Source organism: Tenrec ecaudatus, chromosome 9, assembly GCF_050624435.1.
Source record: "Tenrec ecaudatus isolate mTenEca1 chromosome 9, mTenEca1.hap1, whole genome shotgun sequence".
Lineage (NCBI taxonomy): Eukaryota > Metazoa > Chordata > Mammalia > Afrosoricida > Tenrecidae > Tenrec > Tenrec ecaudatus.
Window position 1 is genome coordinate 163,875,434 of NC_134538.1, and position 17,579 is coordinate 163,893,012.

General features: G+C 49.8%; 1 long non-coding RNA gene across 2 annotated transcripts; it reads left to right on the forward strand.

Annotated features, from left to right (window-relative positions):
- The first annotated feature begins 6,644 nt into the window (after positions 1 to 6,644).
- LOC142457388 (uncharacterized) lies at positions 6,645 to 16,355 on the forward strand. 2 transcript variants are annotated; one of them, XR_012786142.1, is made up of 6 exons: positions 6,645 to 6,740; positions 7,316 to 7,408; positions 7,520 to 7,581; positions 8,117 to 8,375; positions 9,243 to 9,372; positions 14,208 to 16,355. It is a non-coding gene; the product is annotated as an uncharacterized LOC142457388 (long non-coding RNA). The 2 variants fall into 2 exon arrangements; XR_012786143.1 differs by lacking the exon at positions 7,316 to 7,408 and having other exon boundaries at positions 6,650 to 6,740.
- The last annotated feature ends 1,224 nt before the right edge of the window (positions 16,356 to 17,579 follow it).

Sequence of the window (17,579 nt, forward strand, 5' to 3'; positions counted from 1 at the left end):
AGAACTGGTGCCTGAGAAGTGTTCTTGTTCGAGGGATGGGGTTATTGGTCTAATAGGAGATGAGTCTATCGAAGTTGGGGTGGTTCTTTGGCTGGTGGGGCCAAGGTCCTTGTCCGCCCTTCTCCAGATGGTCAAACAGGGTTGTCGTGTTAGTCTGGGTAGACTAGAGAACCAAATCCAAAGGAATGCATATGTGTATAAGAAAGGTTTATATACAAGAGCAGTTGAATATTGAGAAAACATCCCAGTCCAGATCAAGTCCAAAAGCCCAATATCAGCCCATATGGCCAATACCAATCTGTAAAGTCCTCTTCAGATTCAATGAAAAATGCAATGACGCTGAATGCCGGAAGATCACAGGTCAGTGGGTTGGAAGTCTTCTGGATCCAGTGGCGTAAGCATCTCAGTGCTGGCAGGGGTCTCTCCATATGGCTCCTCCAGTTCCCAGGGCTGCATTAGGGTCGGGGATCTCTCGCAGGAAGTGAGCAGAGAGGAGTGTCTCCAGTCTCCAAGGAGGAAATACCAGGCACCCCCAGAATTCTCAGGGGTAGGCCATGTCCACACGGAGGCTTCACTGGCTATGACCCGAGTGACAGACTTCACTCTTAGTTCTCTCAAGTCCCAGATTGACACCAGACTATGTAACTACCAGAGTCATCTTCCTCTTCCTCACCCCTGGGGATGTCACACAGCACCAGTGAGCATCGAGAGGACACTGCCAATGTGACATAGATCCTCTCACAGTAGTCCATGTTGCAGGGTTGGTGGCAAGGGGTGCGCACATGTGGTGGGCTGGTCATCTGAGCCCCTGAGTGACACTCTGGCCGCAGCACTGGTTGGCACTCAGCCTCTGGAGCTAATACAGAAGGTTCAAGTACCTGTTACTGGGAGTAAAGGAGCCCACGAGGGACTGTGGAATCCCCTTTAGAATGCCTCCATTACTGTGTGCTCCCTGGGAGCACTCGACATGTGCTGCCTTGCACCGGCTACCTGAGTCCTACTGTTGTCCGACGTCAGCGGACCCTTTGCACCTTGCAGAGTCTAGGGGATGATAGAACACAAGCTGGTCTTGAGAGCAGCACTGTGAAAATGAGATCTAAATTATCTCATGTAATCTTCACCTTTGAATTACTGAGTTAGTGAAGAATATTGAAAGTGCCATGACCTGCCAAAAGAACTCGCATCTCTCTTGGAAGAGGTGCTGCCAGAATACTTCTTAGAAACAAGGTTGGAGAGATTGTCTCTTATACTTTGAACCTATTGTCAGGAGCGACCAGTCTCTGGAGAAGGACATCATGCTTGTTAAAGTGGAGGGGCAATTGAAAAAAGTGACCCTCCACAAGATGGATCGGCACTGTGGCTGCAACAGTGGGCTCAAACAATTGTGAGGATGGGGCAGAACTGTGCAGGGTTTTGTTCTTTGGTACATAGGGTCACTATGGGTCAGAACCGACTTGATGGCATCTAACAACCGTCTTCACAAAAACCTGTAGGAGGTAGGTCCCTGCTCTTGTGAAGATAAAAGAACATGACCTGATTGGAACCCAGCCCCACTCCTGAAACTGCTCTAAGCCACCACCCTGGAGGAGTGATGTGATGGGAATGGAAGTGAGATCCAGTTCCTAGCCCTAGGAGGCTTAAGTCTAGAAAGGAAGCATGTGTGTAAATTGTAGAGGGATGGAAGTGGGAAGCTGGCCACATGTAGAATGGAAGCAGACTGCTTCAGAACTTCCTGTTGGCTTATCAGGTTACGATGAATATCTGATTTCAAGTCAATGCCAACTTATGGTGACCTTTTGCACAACAGGCCCAAACAGAACCCATCTGGGCTATTCTCCCATTGTCGGCATGTTGGAGACCATGATTTGGCATCACCAAGAAGCTTTATTTTTTTAAAAATTATTTTATTAGGGGCGTATACAACTCTTATCACAAAACATACATACATCAATTGTGTAAAGAACATTTGTACATTCATTGCCCTCCTCATTCTTAAAACATTTGCGCTCCACTTAAACCCCTGGCATCAGCTCCTCATTTTCCCCCTCCCTGCCCCTTCCCCGCTCCCTCATGAGCCTTTGATAATTTATAAATTATTATTTTGTCATATCTTACACTGTCCAATGTCTCTCTTCACCCACTTTTCTGTTGTACATCCCCTAGGGAGGAGGTTATATGTAGATCCTTGTAATCGGTTCCTGCTTTCCACCCCACCTTCCCTCCACCCTCCCGGTATCGCCACTCTCACCACTAGTCCTGAAGGGATCATCTGTCCTTGATTCCCTATGTTTCCAGTTCCTATCTGTACCATCATACATCCTCTGGTCTAGCCAGATTTGTAAGGTAGCATTGGGATCATGATAGTGGGGAGGGGGGTCGGAGTAGGAAACATTTAGGAAGTAGAAAGTCGTATGCTTCATTGTTGCTACACTGCACCCTGACTGGCTCATCTCCCCGCAACACTTCAGTGAGGGGGTGTACAGTTGCCTACAGATCGGCTTTGGGTCTCTACTCCGCACTCCCCCTCATACACAATGATATGATTTTTTATCCTAATGATGCCTGATACCTGATCCCTTCGACACCTCATGGTTGCACAGGCTGGTGTGCTTCTTTCATGTGGGCCTTTTTGTTTCTGAGCTAGATGGCTGCTTGTTTACCATCAAGCCTTAAAGACCCCAGACACTATTTCTTTTGATAGCCAGGCACCATCAGCTTTCTTTGCCACATTTGCTTATGCAACCATTTGTATTCAGCGATTGTATCTGGGAGGTGAGCACACAATGATATGATTGTTTTGTTCTTTGATACCTGATAACTGATCCCTTCGGCACCTCTTGATCATGCACTGGTGTGCTTCTTCCATGAGGGCTTTGTTGCTTCTGAGCTAGATGGCCCTTTGCCTCAGCAAACATGATGCCCCTAGTGATGATCCCAGGTTAGCGGTTTGTTGTTTCCCATAAGGTTTCCTTTGACTCATTTTTAGAAATTGACTGGCAGCTTTATTCCCTGTTGTGACTTATTCTGGAAGCTCTCCTGGAACCTGTCCACCACGAGTGGTCCTATTGGTTCTTGAAATATCAATGGCAGAGCTTTTAGCATCATGGCAATATGCCAAGCTCAGAGATAGACAATAAAATGGTTGTGTTGCACTTACAAATATATGAGGAGATGGCACACTGAGAGCCTGGGAGCAGAGGCCACTATCTCTTAATTATGCTCTCTTTAAGGGGACACAGTTTCTTGAGAATGAGAGCCTGCCTTTTCCCCCACTGGGAACCAAGAAAGAGTGGGTAGACCTGGGATGGTGGCTGAGGAACAGTGCCTAGGGCCTCAGAGTTTTAGTGTGAGTCTTGGGGATGTGTTACCAGGAGTACTGACTGAAAATTTGTTTTAAAGGAAGTAGCCCCAGAGGTGGGCCAGGTGGACCCTAGGTATCCTGTAGAGCAGTGGTTCCAACCTTCCTAATGCCTTAGCCCTTTAATACAGATCCTCATGTCGTGATGACCCCCCAACCATAAAGTTATTTTTGTTGCTACGTCATATCTGTAATTTTGCTATTGTTATGAATTGGGCGACCCCTGTGAAAGGGTTGTTCAACCCCCAAAGGGGTTGTGACCCACAGGTTGAGAACCGCTGCTCTAGGGCTGTAGCTTATATTACCACTTTGTGGGTGTCAATCAGGAGAGCTCTGAAGCACAGCGAAGCTTAGAGAAGTGATCTTGAGGGATTGGTCAAAGAGAGACTGAACCAAACCTGCTTAGGGTTCCTTCCTGAACTCCAAGGAAGCCCGGTGATCCCTAGCCCTTCCCCAGTGAGGACAGGAAGGCACTGGTGTTGAGAGGCTGTCCTTCTTTGTGAAGAGTCCAGGGTGGCTCTTTTTGCTTCTATGATCACAAAAACATTGTTGGAAACTATGCAAGGCAGACATACTTGGACTTATCTCCAAAATATTAAAGCCCCTCTTGGTTCTCCCCCTGCCCCCACCTAACCCCCTCTCTTTTTCTCAGGTGACCACATGAAAGGTTGATGTAATTCTTTTTTTTTTACCAACAGATAAATCAATTTATTAAAATAGTTGATTTAAGCATCTGCAATTGTGACTTCAACCTCTACTCCAGGCTCAATACTGATGGAAGTGACCTGCTTAACGATCTCAGGAGGACTATGCAAATCAGGGGGACGCTTGTGGATCCTCGTCTGGAATCGATCCCAGGTCTTAGAACCTTCACCACAGGGAGTAATTCTCAGAGTCTTGGTAGGCATCCGAACTGGTCCCTTCACGTTCAGATTCTTCTCCTTAGCCCCTCTGGTCAAGTCAGCACACACTTTCTCCAAGGACTTCACATTGCAGCTGCTCAGAGTAATTCTAATTCGGTGAATAGCCACCTCTGGTTCCACAGGTGTCTTTCTCTTTCCGGTGTCCTTAAATGCCATGGCAGCGGGGCGCTTCCTGACTGACTTGTTCCTCGAAGAGAGCAAACAGTGGTGAGTCAGGAGTGGGAGCCCGGGACAGAGCATGGCGGGACGACGGCCGCGTCTTCCTCAAAGAGCTTGATGTCATTCTTTAGGGCAATTTCTCTGAACGTTTGCAAACACACAGGGGGTTTCAAAAGGGTCATAGAAAAATTCCACTCTCTCTTAATTCCATTTTTCCAGGAACTTTTGGAAACTCCCACCCTTTTTTGGTTGGACAGGAACAGGGTCCTAGATGTGCTTCCTTCTTTCCTCTCCTGAAATACCCTTGGAGGGGAAGTGTGCATCTCAAGGGAAGCCTGAACTCTGGAAGAGGAAGGAACTTCCCCAGGTCACCTCTGTATCCAGAGGCAGGCCAACAACTGGAAAACTGGTCCCCAAGAGTTTGGACCTCTTCTCAACAAAGGCTCCTGGCATCAATTCCAATTTAAAGAGTAGGATCATCTTGTAAAACAATTAATAAAGGCCTTTTGAGAATTGTCCTACTGATGTGTCAGGGGAAGCCAGCCCCTAACACATCATTACAGGTCCGGTAGGCACAATTGTACAGCGATAATAAGTAAAGATCATAGTAAAGTTATAGAGAGCATGAGAGATAGAAGTATTGAAATAAATGGAGTAAGACACAATTCATGGTAGTATGCTCACCTCAGTCCCGCTTGGTGGTCCATGTGGAGGGATAGAGCGATCTTTAATGCTAGCCCAGGCTTTTTATCTTCTCTGGGGACATGCAAAGCCCCCTAATTACAGGGGAGGACATACATCACAGGAAGGGATTGTGCCATAGGTAATACAGTAATGAGAGTGGGTGGTCTAGGGACATACATGCAATAGTAAGAGGAAGGATTGGGGGTATACATGTGATAAGATGGGCGGATCCTAGATATAGGATGCAACTTAACTTTGGATGTCACAGAGCCAGCTTTGCCTGTTACCTGGCTCAACTGATATAGACCATTATTGGTAGGGTGTAGACGCGTGGTCACAGACCTCAGGGAGAAATAGTTTATTGTGTCCAGCAGCAGGGAGCCGGGGCCTACCCTGTAGTCTGGTGACTAACTGCCCTCGGGGAGGATGTCTGTAAGTATCTGACCTCCCCCCACACTGATGTCTGATTCTGTGTAGTGATTTATACTATACAAATGCTTCTATAGACATTCCTAATGAAACAGTGCTATCAAGTCAATTCTGACTTATAGGGACCCTGTAGGACAAGGTAGAACTGCCCTGGGTGTTTCTGAGACTAGAAATCTTTATGTGAATAGAAAGCTTCCTTTTCCTCCTGAGGAGTCACTGGTGAATTTGAACTGCCCACCTCTCTTTTAGTAGCCCAGAGTATAACCCAGTGCACTACCTATGGTCCTGAAAATCCCTATACGGTATTCATAGAAATCTAAATAGTACATATGTATATAGAAAAGTATTAGCTCTGATTTACATACGAATAAGGCAAAGCCCAGAGACATGAAAGTATCTTTTTTTAATTTGTAAAGTACCTTTTGTAAAGATTGCACATAACGTAGTGACAAAACAGAGAATCTTGGTCCCCCCCCTTCCCCCATTGTGTTACTGAGGCCCAAATAGAAGCAGGCTTGTGGCGGAAAGCTAGTAGGTGGTTGTGACACGATAACCAGGTCATTTACTGTGCCCTCAGCTAGACAGATTCCCACCAAACCTTGAGGTAAGGTCCTGAACCAGCTTCTGTGCACATCCCCCCATCCCCCCAGCGGTCTATGGGAGCTGACCCAGCTGTGCCCCCAAGGAATTTAGGGGCAGGACGGGTTTCTTCTCAATCAGGACTGGCAGATGAGAAAGTCTCAAGGAGCGGAAGGCCCTTCTTGGACGCTGGACACTATGCCACTCGCCCCTCCTGCTAGCCAGGACAGGTGGAGGGCAGGGGTCCCCAGTTCACCTGCCGCGCAGACACGCTTGGGGCCCAAGGCTGCAGCTGTAAGCGTAGCCTGAGACCACAGCGGAGCCCTGCCTCACGTCGCGACGGGCCTCCAACAGGTAAATGCCGGCCCCGCCCCGCGAGGCCATGAGGGGTGGAGTCAGCGCAGCTCTGGAGAACAAAGCAGCCGCCCTGCAGGCTTCTCCTATTGAGTCAAACCAGTCATGTGAACAACACAGCAAATCATGTGGTCGAGAAGCCCCGGAGCTGGGCAGCCAATCAGGACACCCATCCGCCTCGCAGGTCCTGGGACTGGTCCGCCTCGGCGCCGATGGTGGGCGTTCTCTCTCGCGGACCCCGGCTCCCCGCCCTGGTACTTCTGTCCAGCTATCAGTGCCCTGTGTGCCCGGGTTCTGGGTTTCGCGGGGCGTAGAGGCGGTTGCTGTAGGATCGGTGCTGGCCCCTCCGCCCAGGTGGGGCGGGGGTTCGGGCTGGGGGCCTCAGCTTGGGGCTACCTCGCGTGGCTGGAGGCCTGTGAAGTCCCCCTGTGGAAGGACGAGAGGAGATGGCTGGGTGGTCCGCGAGTCATGGGCGGTGGACAGGAGGGGCGCACCCGGGTCAGACACTGGTTGTGAGGTGGGGAGTGACCGCGTGCCAGAGGGACATTCCTTCGCTTCCCAAGAACTAAGCACCCATGGTGGGTATTGTGCTGTGACCCGCAGGGTCAGCTGTTCAAAACCACCGGCTGCGCCCACGGAGAAAGAGGAGGCTGTCCACCGCAGTGCATTTAGTGTTCGGTGGATACACAGGGCGGGAAAGTGATTAAACATTAAAATGGGACAGTTGTTCAAAAGGGGGAAGCCACTGTAGAGGGTGGCTGCGTCCCTGTAGGGGTGTCTCTGCCCCAGGAGAAGATGGCACTGATCCCAGAGAGGGTGATGGTTCCAGGTCGCAGAAGATTCTTTTGGTCCTGACTCTGGGATCAATGCTGCTGGACTGGCACCTGGACCGGAAGTACTGGTGAAATTGCGCAGCCATCAGGTCAGTTCTCAGGCAGGGGATGGTTCTCAGGCAGGCAGTGGGCTTAGGACTATGTCCAGTCCCTCTACTGCATTCTTTGCCTCTACATATGAATCACTATTTCTGTTTCAGATGAGGACACTGAGCGCCAGAGAAGGAAGGTGGCCAGCCCAGGGCCCCGTAGCTAGCCAGAGGTGAGCCAGCCCATACCTAGGGCTTAGAGCATGTCCTCTACTGCACGTCCTTGCTACTTGCTCTTCGCTTCCCTAATTGACCCCAGGACCAGGGCCTGTGTGTTCAGAGCCTTCGATGATGATGTGGGGATGGAAGGGGGAGGAGGCTTGGGAGAGAAGACACATGGGCCTGGGTACTTGGTCCTGTGCAGGGTGAGAAAGGAAATGGCAATGGGGCGGGATGGTGGGCCCTGGCTGGGTAGCACTGTGGGAAGAAGGAGTGTGGAAGTGGAAGGTCATCCCTGGTTGCACCAGGACCCCTGGATAACATCCTGTCCCCTGCATGTTCAATAATGCTGGCTCATGGGGAGGAGCCATCTCCTGGGGCCAGAGGGCAGGCCATGGGAAGGGCCTCACGTCCCACTCTGCTCCTGAAAGTCTGCTCTGTGGGTCCATAGCTTCCATGCCTCCCTGCACAGGCAGCCCTCGGAGGCTGAGTGTGAGGCACTGTGTTCATGGCACTGCTTGGCTCTTGATCCCTTTGTGCTCTCTGCAGGTGCTCTCACCTAGGTGTGCCTGAGAGTGCACACGTGGTGTGATACTAGGCTCCTCTCGTGCACCAGCAGCTGCTAGCTGACCTGTGATACCCCATCCCCTTCTGTGTACATTGCTGGCGTGGCCCAGCTGCCTGCCCTCATGGCCCACCATTGGAGATCTCCTGGGCCTGGCCCGGCATCTACTTCCTGTGGGTGGTTGCAGAGCGCTGAGGACACAGGCCTGCCCAGAGCTGCCTCGTGTGACAAGACTGGGATCAGGTAAGAAGGGACAGAGGGTCGAGGTCTGGAAGAAGATGGCAGGCCCTATGGGGAGCCAGTGATCTCTGCCAGGTGGGGCTGGGTCCACCTTTGTTTGCTTTGAGTGAGTAGTGCCAGAGGGGTGTGGACAGGTGCTGGCTCTCAGGGCCTCTCACCCAGGCCTCTGACACAGGGAAACCCGAGCTCCCACTGCACCTCATCTCACAGATGCCAGTGCTCACCTGCTGAGGAGGCCCAGGCACTCCTGGTACTGCCCTGCTGCACCTGTACACTGCTTCTCTACCAAATCCAGACTTCTTTGTCCCCTCAGGCCCTGTCCCTTTGCCCCACAGGCCCGTGGGCATGGGGTGGGACAGTGAATTCAGGGTGTGCCTTCCCCCTGAACTTGCTGTGCAGTAGAAGTCATTAAAATGGCCTCCTGAGGGTGGTGTGGGAAGGACGGTGACTGTCCTCCACAAACTTTCCTGACGAGGGAGTGGTGTTTTGCTGGCAGCCTTTGTCTAGTGTCATCCAGAAGTGGGCACGGGTCATGGAAAGGGGAGTGGGGACAGAGGGCATGGGCTGTGGGTGGAGCAGGCCACAGAGAAAGGTCTGAAGGTTCTCCTGGTTCCAGGATTCTTGGCATTCTAGTCCCCAGATGCCAGATGACCAGTTCCCCCACCCCATCTCTGAGCCCACCATATAGATGGGCATCAGCATCCCATGCATGACCTGCCCCCGCCCATGGCCCTGCCTCTCGGGTGGAGGGCAATGGCAGAGCTGTGCTCGGGCAACCTTTCTTTCTCTGGTGGCATGTGGTTGTGTCTGTGTGGACACTCACACCCGGAACCAGCAGACCTCTAAACATGTCTGTTTCCAAACCCACAGGAGCCTTCTGCTGATGTGCTGTTAGGGGAAAAAGCTCTGGTCTGGGGTGGATGACCATCTAGCCACTTGTGACTGTGCAGGATAGTCACCTGGCCCCATCCTGAGGCCTCCTCTGGGGAAGGCTGAGGAGGTAAGCAAAAGGGCAAAGACCATGGGGGCCACAGTGGGACAAGGCTAGGGGGGCTCCAAAGGGAACAGGTGGAGAACCTGTGCTTGCTCACTGAACACAGAATCTTGGAGCTCAGCTGGTTACGAGTCCTGTGGCCCATGGTCAGGACTGCATGCTCAGGGTCACTCAGTTCATGGTCTTTTCAGGAAAGCTGGTTGAGGCCAGTATGATGAGGTCAGCAGTCAGCACTAGGAGTTCCTTGCAGGCATGTGACTGGTGCAGCTCTCCCCACCTGCCTGCTGCGTGTCCACCAGCCTGGACCACCAGTCTGGACATCATCGCTCATGTGGAGGGTGTCCTACCAGGACAGTCATTTCAATGGCCTACGTCAGGGACAAGGATCGTGATAAACATGAAATGAAGCTTCAAAGGGGAAGCCTGATGGAGCAGAGGGGAAGCATGCGGGGGGGGGGGGGGCGCGAAGGAGCCCAGATGTCCCTGAAGGCCCAAGAGAGTAAGGTCAGGCCGCTTCCCAGCCTGCCCCTTCTCTCAGAGGAGCCCTGTGTGTATTCGGACAGCTGATCTGACATCACAGTCGGCTCCAGACTCTGCAGTTCTCACACAGCTGGACTTCCTGTAGCAGTGTCTCTGGGTGGAGTGAGTTCTGGACATTTGGGGGCATGGGACATGGGAGCTGGCGTGCCAGCCTAGGATAGCTAGCCAGGCACAGTGGCCCACAAGCAGGAGTGTACTCTGTCCTGCCCTGCCTGGCTGGCTTGTGACTCACTCTGCATGGTCAGATTGCTCAGCGTTCACCTCTCTCAGCCACCTTCTTCTTTCCTTGTGTGATGACTAAAGACCCCTTCCAAAGGGCAGGCCCAGAATGACTGCAAGGGACTGCAAGTCCAACACCAGGGCACAGCTCTAGGTGAGGGCTTCTCTTCGGAAAGAAGGAAGGAAGGAAGGAAGGAAGGAAGGAAGGAAGGAAGGAAGGAAGGAAGGAAGGAAGGAAGGAAGGAAGGAAGGAAGGCCCTTGTCTCAGCAGCTTCTGCTTCCTTGGAAGTCTGTCTTATGCTCTCTCCTCTGGCCCCTTCTTGAATCTCTTTTCATATCTGCTAATGGACCCAGGCGGGTCCCATAACAGTTGTCCTGGTTCGAGGACACACACTCCATACCTGGCTCTCCTTTCTTAGTGGTAGTCAGGCCCTTCCCTATGATCCCTTATTTGATCTCTTACATCTCAAAGGAGATTGATGTGAAATACCACTTAATCCTGTAGAGTGTATCGTGTCTCATTAATAGAACTTTAATTACATCCTGCCGAATTAGTCACCGACCTCTACCTCTTCCTCATCAACAACATGTGGTTGTTTGTGCTGACCTGTAGCGACTGCACAGCAGCAGGGAACACTGCCTGACCCTGTGCCACCCTCACAAGTGTTCTCATTGTGGCAGCCAATGTGCCAGGGAACATTGTCAAGTCTTCCTCTTTTTTGCTGCCCTGCTACTTTACCATGCGTGATGTCATCCTCCAGGGACTGGTCTCCCCTGGCAACATGTTCAAAGTACATGAGACAAAATCTTACCATCCTCACTTCTAAGGAGCATTCTGGCTATACTTCTTCCAAGACAGATTTGTTCTTTGGTCAGACCATGGTACTGAGTCAGGCACACCTTAGTCTTCAAAGTAACCTCCCTGCTTTTCAACACTTTAATGAGGTCTTGGGCAGCAGATATACCCAACGCAATGCCTTTTCATCTCTAGACAGCTGCTTCCATGAACATTGTTTGTGGACCCAAAACAGGACAAAATCCTTGACTGCTTCAATCTTTCCTCCCTTTAACATAATGTCACCTATTGGTCCAGTTGGGAGGATTTTAGTCTTCAGTACATTGAGTTGCAATCCATCCTGAAGCTGCAGTTCTTGATTTTCATCAGGAAGTGCTTCAAGTCCCCCTCACTTTCACAGCAAGGGTGTACCATCTGCACGTCGCAGGCTGTTATTAAGCCTTTCTTCAATCCTGATGCCACGCTCTTCTTTATATACTTCTCTGCTGATTTTCACACAGCTTGAACAAGTATGGCGAGAGGACACAACCTCGACGCACACCGTAACTGATTTTAAACCATGCGGTATCCCTTGTCTGGTCATGTACTGGGGCCCGTTAACATTCTAGAGGTTAGGGTTTGCAACACGGAGTAATTGCATCAGATCACAACATGGGGATAATTACTTCATGATGGGGACTGTGGTCCAGCCAAATTTACGTGTACTTTGTAAGGACAGCATTCAATCCACGACGGCCATCCTGAAAAGTTTCAAGGCCCTGGGGAATGTGCAAGGTTGAAGCGTCACACTTCTTTTACCTTCTCCCCACACCCTTTATCTTGGGGGGGGGGCACGAGAAAACGCTAGTGGCCCTTCAGGCCCAGGGAGAACAACAGCCTCCCAGCCATGGACACCCATGGTGGCCTCAGGGACAGAGTCCCTGGCGTGTAGGTTTGGTGTGTTGCTGACCACAGGTTGGATACCTCCTGTTAGTAAGTCCTTCCAGCTTCGTAGTGCATCAGAAGAAACACAAACGCGTCAATATACAATTTAAATCACCACTTTAGAATACAAGGGCAAGTCAAAAGCATTCCTACAAAATAAAAGGCTTTATCCATAGAAATAGTAACGGTGAGGCTTTCGCTTATGGCCGAGCTCACGCTTCAGGTGCCATGTGGCAGAAGGCAGCGATGTGTCGTCCCTGTGACATAGAGTGTGTTAGGGCAGAATTTTGCACCCATGGATTTAAATCGTGTCCTTTGAAGTGGACTTTGAGTTTGAGGAAGGGGCAAGGCCAGGCTAGTGGAGTGCATGGGGTGAGATTTCCAGAAACATTCTACCCTTGGGGGATGAGCAGCTGCGTTGTGATGGGAAAATACCTCAGCATGTCTTTCTGGGCCACTTTCTCACCAGCACTGGTTTTAATTTTCTTAGAATGTCTTCATAATTAGCCCCTGGGATCTTCCTTTGTACGCTGAAAAATGTTTATCAAGCTACCTCTTTGAAATCCAAAAAAAGTTCACTACTTGTTGTTTCCCCTAGTCAGCAGCTACATACATCTGGATTAAACTTTTATAAGTGGTAGTATCTCGGTGAGCTAGTGCAGCTATAACAAAAATGCCACAAGTGGGTGGCAATACAGAAGGAATTTATTTTCTGATAGTTTAGGAGGCTAGCAGTTCACATTCTGGGCATGACTGTCGGGTGAGGTCTTTTCTGGTCACTAGTCCTGCATGAGCCTTTGGTTTTTTTCCTCTTTCTTTTTGGTGCTTATTTACCCCTGTGTGTGTCGCTGTGCTTATTCCTATAACCGAGAAGTGATAAGGGTTAGATCACACCTAATTAACCTCTCACAGAAAACCCTTTTCCCAACCAGGGTCACAGCCACAGATTTAGGGGCCAAGACTTCATTATATATTTCTGGAGACACAGCTTAATTCCTAACAGGAAAGAAGTTGTCTGCCCCGAGGTGACAGAAAATGGAAACCTGCAGCCCAAGCTGCTTTTTCTGAAGCGGAAATCACACACGCCATCTCTCTCCAGCCTTTGGTCAGCTGTCCTCCACACTCTACTTCTCTGCTGGGTTCCATAGTTTGTTGCAGTGACCACACAGCTCACAGACAATACTTGTGATCTGGGGAGTTATTAGGGTAGCAGGTTACAATTCAGGATCAGGAACAACTCAGGATGCAGTTCTTCAATCAGGACAGTTTCTCAGCTGTGGTCCCAGGCCTCTTTCTTGCTCTTCCTCTGGGACTCTGCCTTGCTCAGGCAAGTATTACAAAGCTCTTTAATTCCACCAATAAGTGCCTAGAGGCACCCTCCTGTGCCTTGGCTCAAAGGTGTTCAGGTTTTTTCCTCTGTGAGTGTGAGCTGAGAGCCTAGCACATATCTCACTGGAGGAACACAACTCCACCAGCTAGCCTCCTGCCCTGAAGCCCTGAGTGTGCTCTGTGGGTGACACCTCATTCCATGGGCTGGGGAGCCTTGCACCAGCATGGTGGTTCTTTTGCTCTCATTCACCATCATCAATTCTTAGAGTCTCCATTCTAGAGACCTCTGTCTCCAAGGTCTAGGGAGTTCTTAGAGTAGGTACCCCAGATCCTTTTGGGTCCAAAGAACACACTGTTCTCCTGGCTTTTCTTAGTGGTGGTTAGGTCCCTGCTTTGCCTCTGGGGTGTTTCATTTTCAGCTTAAAGGGATGGAAAAGTTGGACAGTCTCTCATTGGAATTGCATACACCATACTTGCATGGTCTGAGTGCCACAGAGGTGCCACACCCTCCATTTCGTTATTAGTGAGCTGTCCAATCTCCTTGGTGTACCACACGCACCTTGTTTGCATAGCCCCACCCTGTCATTTAGTGGTAGTTACAAGATCATGATGAGAGAGTCCAGATACAAGAGACCTACCACACCACACTAAATCAAATATCTTCCCCTCAAAAGATAGTAGTCCAGCTTGTCTCCACTGACTTGGAATGCTACCTTTTCTCAGTTACCAGATTAGGTACTACAAGTTGCTTTTTGGTCTCTCTCACTGCGACCAAGTCACTTCTGATTTGCAGTGACCCTACAGGACAGGGTAGAACTGCCTCTCTGTGTTTCCAAGCCTGTAACTGTTTATGGAAGTAGAAAGCACTCTCTCTCTTTTGGAGCAGCTGGTGGTTCCAAACTACTGACCTTGGGGATCACAGACCAGTGCATAACCATTATGCCACCAGGGCTCCTGTTTGGCCTCTAGTAGGTTTCATTAACCTATTTGTCCATTACAAATATTCTATGCTGTGTTCGTTATCTTATTTTAGCTTTTAGCATCTCATAAGCCAAATTAGAGGACGACTCATTAACAACCTGCAATATGCAGATGACGCAACCTTGCTTGCTGAATGTGAGGACTTGAAGCACTTGCTGATGAAGATCAAGGATTGCAGCCTTCAGTATGGTTTATGACTCATGTGAAGAAGACTAAATTCCTGGCAACTGGACCAATAGGTAACATGATACACAGAGGAGAGGTTGATGTTGTCAAGGATTTAGCCATGCTTGGATATACATTCAAGGCTCATGGAAACAGCAGTCAAGAGATAAAATGACACATTGCTGGCATATTGTCCAGTCTCTTTGTGAATTCCTCTGCGTGTTATGTTGCCCTCCTGGTTGGCGTGTCATGGTGGGGTCTGTATGCACGTTTCAGTTCTGTCGGGACACGATCACCTTCCTCACATAAACGCTGAAGACGAATGTGTGCATAAGTAAGTGTGGTGAAGAAGACTGATGGTGCCCAGCTATCAAGAGATATAGCGTCTGGGGTCTTAAAGGCTTGAAAGTAAACAAGTGCCCATCTATCCCAGAAGCAACAAAGCCCACATGGTAGCAGCACACCAACATATGTGATCATTAAGGGCCGAGAGGACCAGGTTTCAAGCACCAAAGGCGGGGAAGAAATCATATCATTGTGAATGAGGGGTGCGTGTGATGGGGACCCAATGCCCATCTGTAGACAACTGGACATCCCTTGCAGAGGGCTAGTGGGGAAGAGATTAGTCACTCAGGGTTCAGTGTAGCAATAATGAAACTCACAACCTTCCTCTAGTTCTTAAACGCTTCCTCCCCCCAACTATCATGATCCCAATATTACCTTGCAAACTTGGTTAGACCAGAGGATGCACAGTGGTACAGATGGGAACTGGAAACAGGGAATCTAGGACAGATGAACCCCTCAGGACCAGTGGTGAGAGTGGCCATACCAGGAGGGAAGTGGGGGGGGGGAGAAACGGGGAACCGATCTCGGGGACCTACATATAACCTCCTCTCTGGGGGATGGACAACAGAAAAGTGGGTGAATGGAGGCTCTGGGCAGTGTAAGATAAGATAAAATAATAATTTATAAATTATTAAGGGTTTATGGGAGGGAGGAATGGGGAGGAGGGGAGGAGAAAAAGGAAAATGAGGAGCTGATTCCAGCAGCCCAAGCAGAAAGCGAATTTTGAGAATGATGAGGGCAACAAATGTATAAATGTGCTTTACACAATCGATGTATATATGGATTGTGATAAGAGTTGTATGAGCCCCAATAAAATGATTTTTAAAAAATGACACATTGCACGGATTAAGTCTGCACAAGATCTCTTTCACATGATGTGAAACAAAGGGGTTACTTTGCGGGCTAAGGTGTGTCTTGCCCAAGCCATATTTTCAATCCCCTTATGTGCATGTTAAAGATGGACATTGAACAGGAAAGACCAAAGAATAATCAATGGATATGAATTATGGCACCGGTGAAGATTATTGAAAGTACCATGGACTGCCAAAAGAGCAAACAAATCTATCTTGGAAGAAGTGCAACCAGAATGTTCCTTAAAAGCAAGGATGAAAAAAAAAAAAAAAAAAGCAAGGATGGCGAGACTTCCGGGAAGATGGCGACAGAGTGACAGATACCAGAGGGACTCCGCAGAATCCAGCCCAGGAGAGATGCTTAGAGGGAAATTCAACGTCACTGGATCGCAGAAGGCTCATCATAAAGATAAGTAGGCACAGATCCATGGGGTTTTGAGGGGTTGGGGGCTTTTGGCTTACCTCGGTGGAAGCCGGCTGGGGCTTGACCCTAGCCCAGCCGCTGTATTTGCCGGAGCCGGGACCATTTGGAGCCTGTAGCAGGTCTTGGTCTCAGCACAGCCACAGTTTTCCCCTACCTGCCTCAGGGCAGGGACAGGACGCTTGCTGCTCCACTGGCAGGGATCAGGGTTCAGCTACATTGTTGCTTCTGTTTGCATCTCTGCTCTCTATTCCCACACAGCCTTGGAGGGCTGCGCAGGGGCTTTTTCAAGGCACAGCCACAGCTTGCCGCGCCGCGTGGTCTGAGCAGGGACTAAACCCAACCCCCCACAGCTCCACAGGCAGGGATCAAGGTTCTCTGTCCTCCCACTTCTCTGGGGGCTGCTCAGCAGCTTTCTTGCGACTCTTGTTGGGGCTCAGCTGCAGACTGCCGCTGGGGCTTGGGGCAGGGAGTAAGCCCTTGCAGGTCCACAGGCAGGGAGTGGGACTGAGCTACATAGTTGCTTTTGCTTCCCTCACTTCCCTATACCCCTGCACAGTCTAGTCTCAATTTTTAATTTTTCTCCCCATCTTATTCCTACCTTGCTCTCTCACACTCCATTGCGGACTTGGGTGGGGGCACTCCCATTGCCCTAGGGCATTTGTGCCTGGGCCACACCCAGCTAGGTGAGCTCCACTCTGCATAGATAGCCCAAGGCTAGGGAAAGGCCTGCTTTCCCTCCAGGGGATACTCCTTGGACTTCTCACCTGGGAGTTCCTGCCTGTGTACCTGGGGACATAAGGCAGCTCAGCCAACACTTATCAATATTCAAAACAATAGCAGGAACTTCAGCCCAGCCTCTGCAACACTGGGGCAGGCAGCCGACCTGCCATCTGGGGCACTCCCCTGATATGGAAGCCACAGGAAGATAAAGTGGTAGGTTAATCCCGTAGCAAAATCAGCTGTAGGCATTTCGAAGAAGCATTCCTATAAGTCTTCCAGAGAGAGACTAGAAAATGGCACCTGGTCCCTCAAAAACAACGCAAACAGCCATCAGCCCCAACGACCTCAACGAAAAAACAGGAGAAACAAAAGACAAAGGCAGAAGATGTCCTGAACATAGCAACATACATAGAAGAAGCAGATATTGAGATGCCATACAAAGAAACTCTCAGAATGCTGCTTGGAGCCATGCAGGATATGAGGGAAACAATACAGAAAAAGGATGAAATGATAGAGGAGATAAAAGCCATACACCAAAGGGAAATACAGGAACTTAGGGAGGAGATAACGAAAAACAATAGCAGAATCATGTTTCTTGAGAATCGATTGGAGGAATCAGAGAATCGCATCAGTATCTTGGAGGACAGCCAAGCAGACTTTAATAAATGTGAACAAAAATCTAATAAGAGCATCAGAGAAGCCGAAGAAAACCTAAGAGCTATGTCTGATGCTATGAAGCGGAACAAGATTAGAATTATTGGCCTACCGGAGGAAGACACAACAAAGAAGTCATCTGCAACAATAGCGAGAGAATTCTTGGAGGAAAACTTCCGCAGCCTAATGAATGAAAACCAGGCAACCACCCAGGAGGCTGAAAGAACACCAGCACGACGGGACCCCAAGAAGAAATCACCAAGGC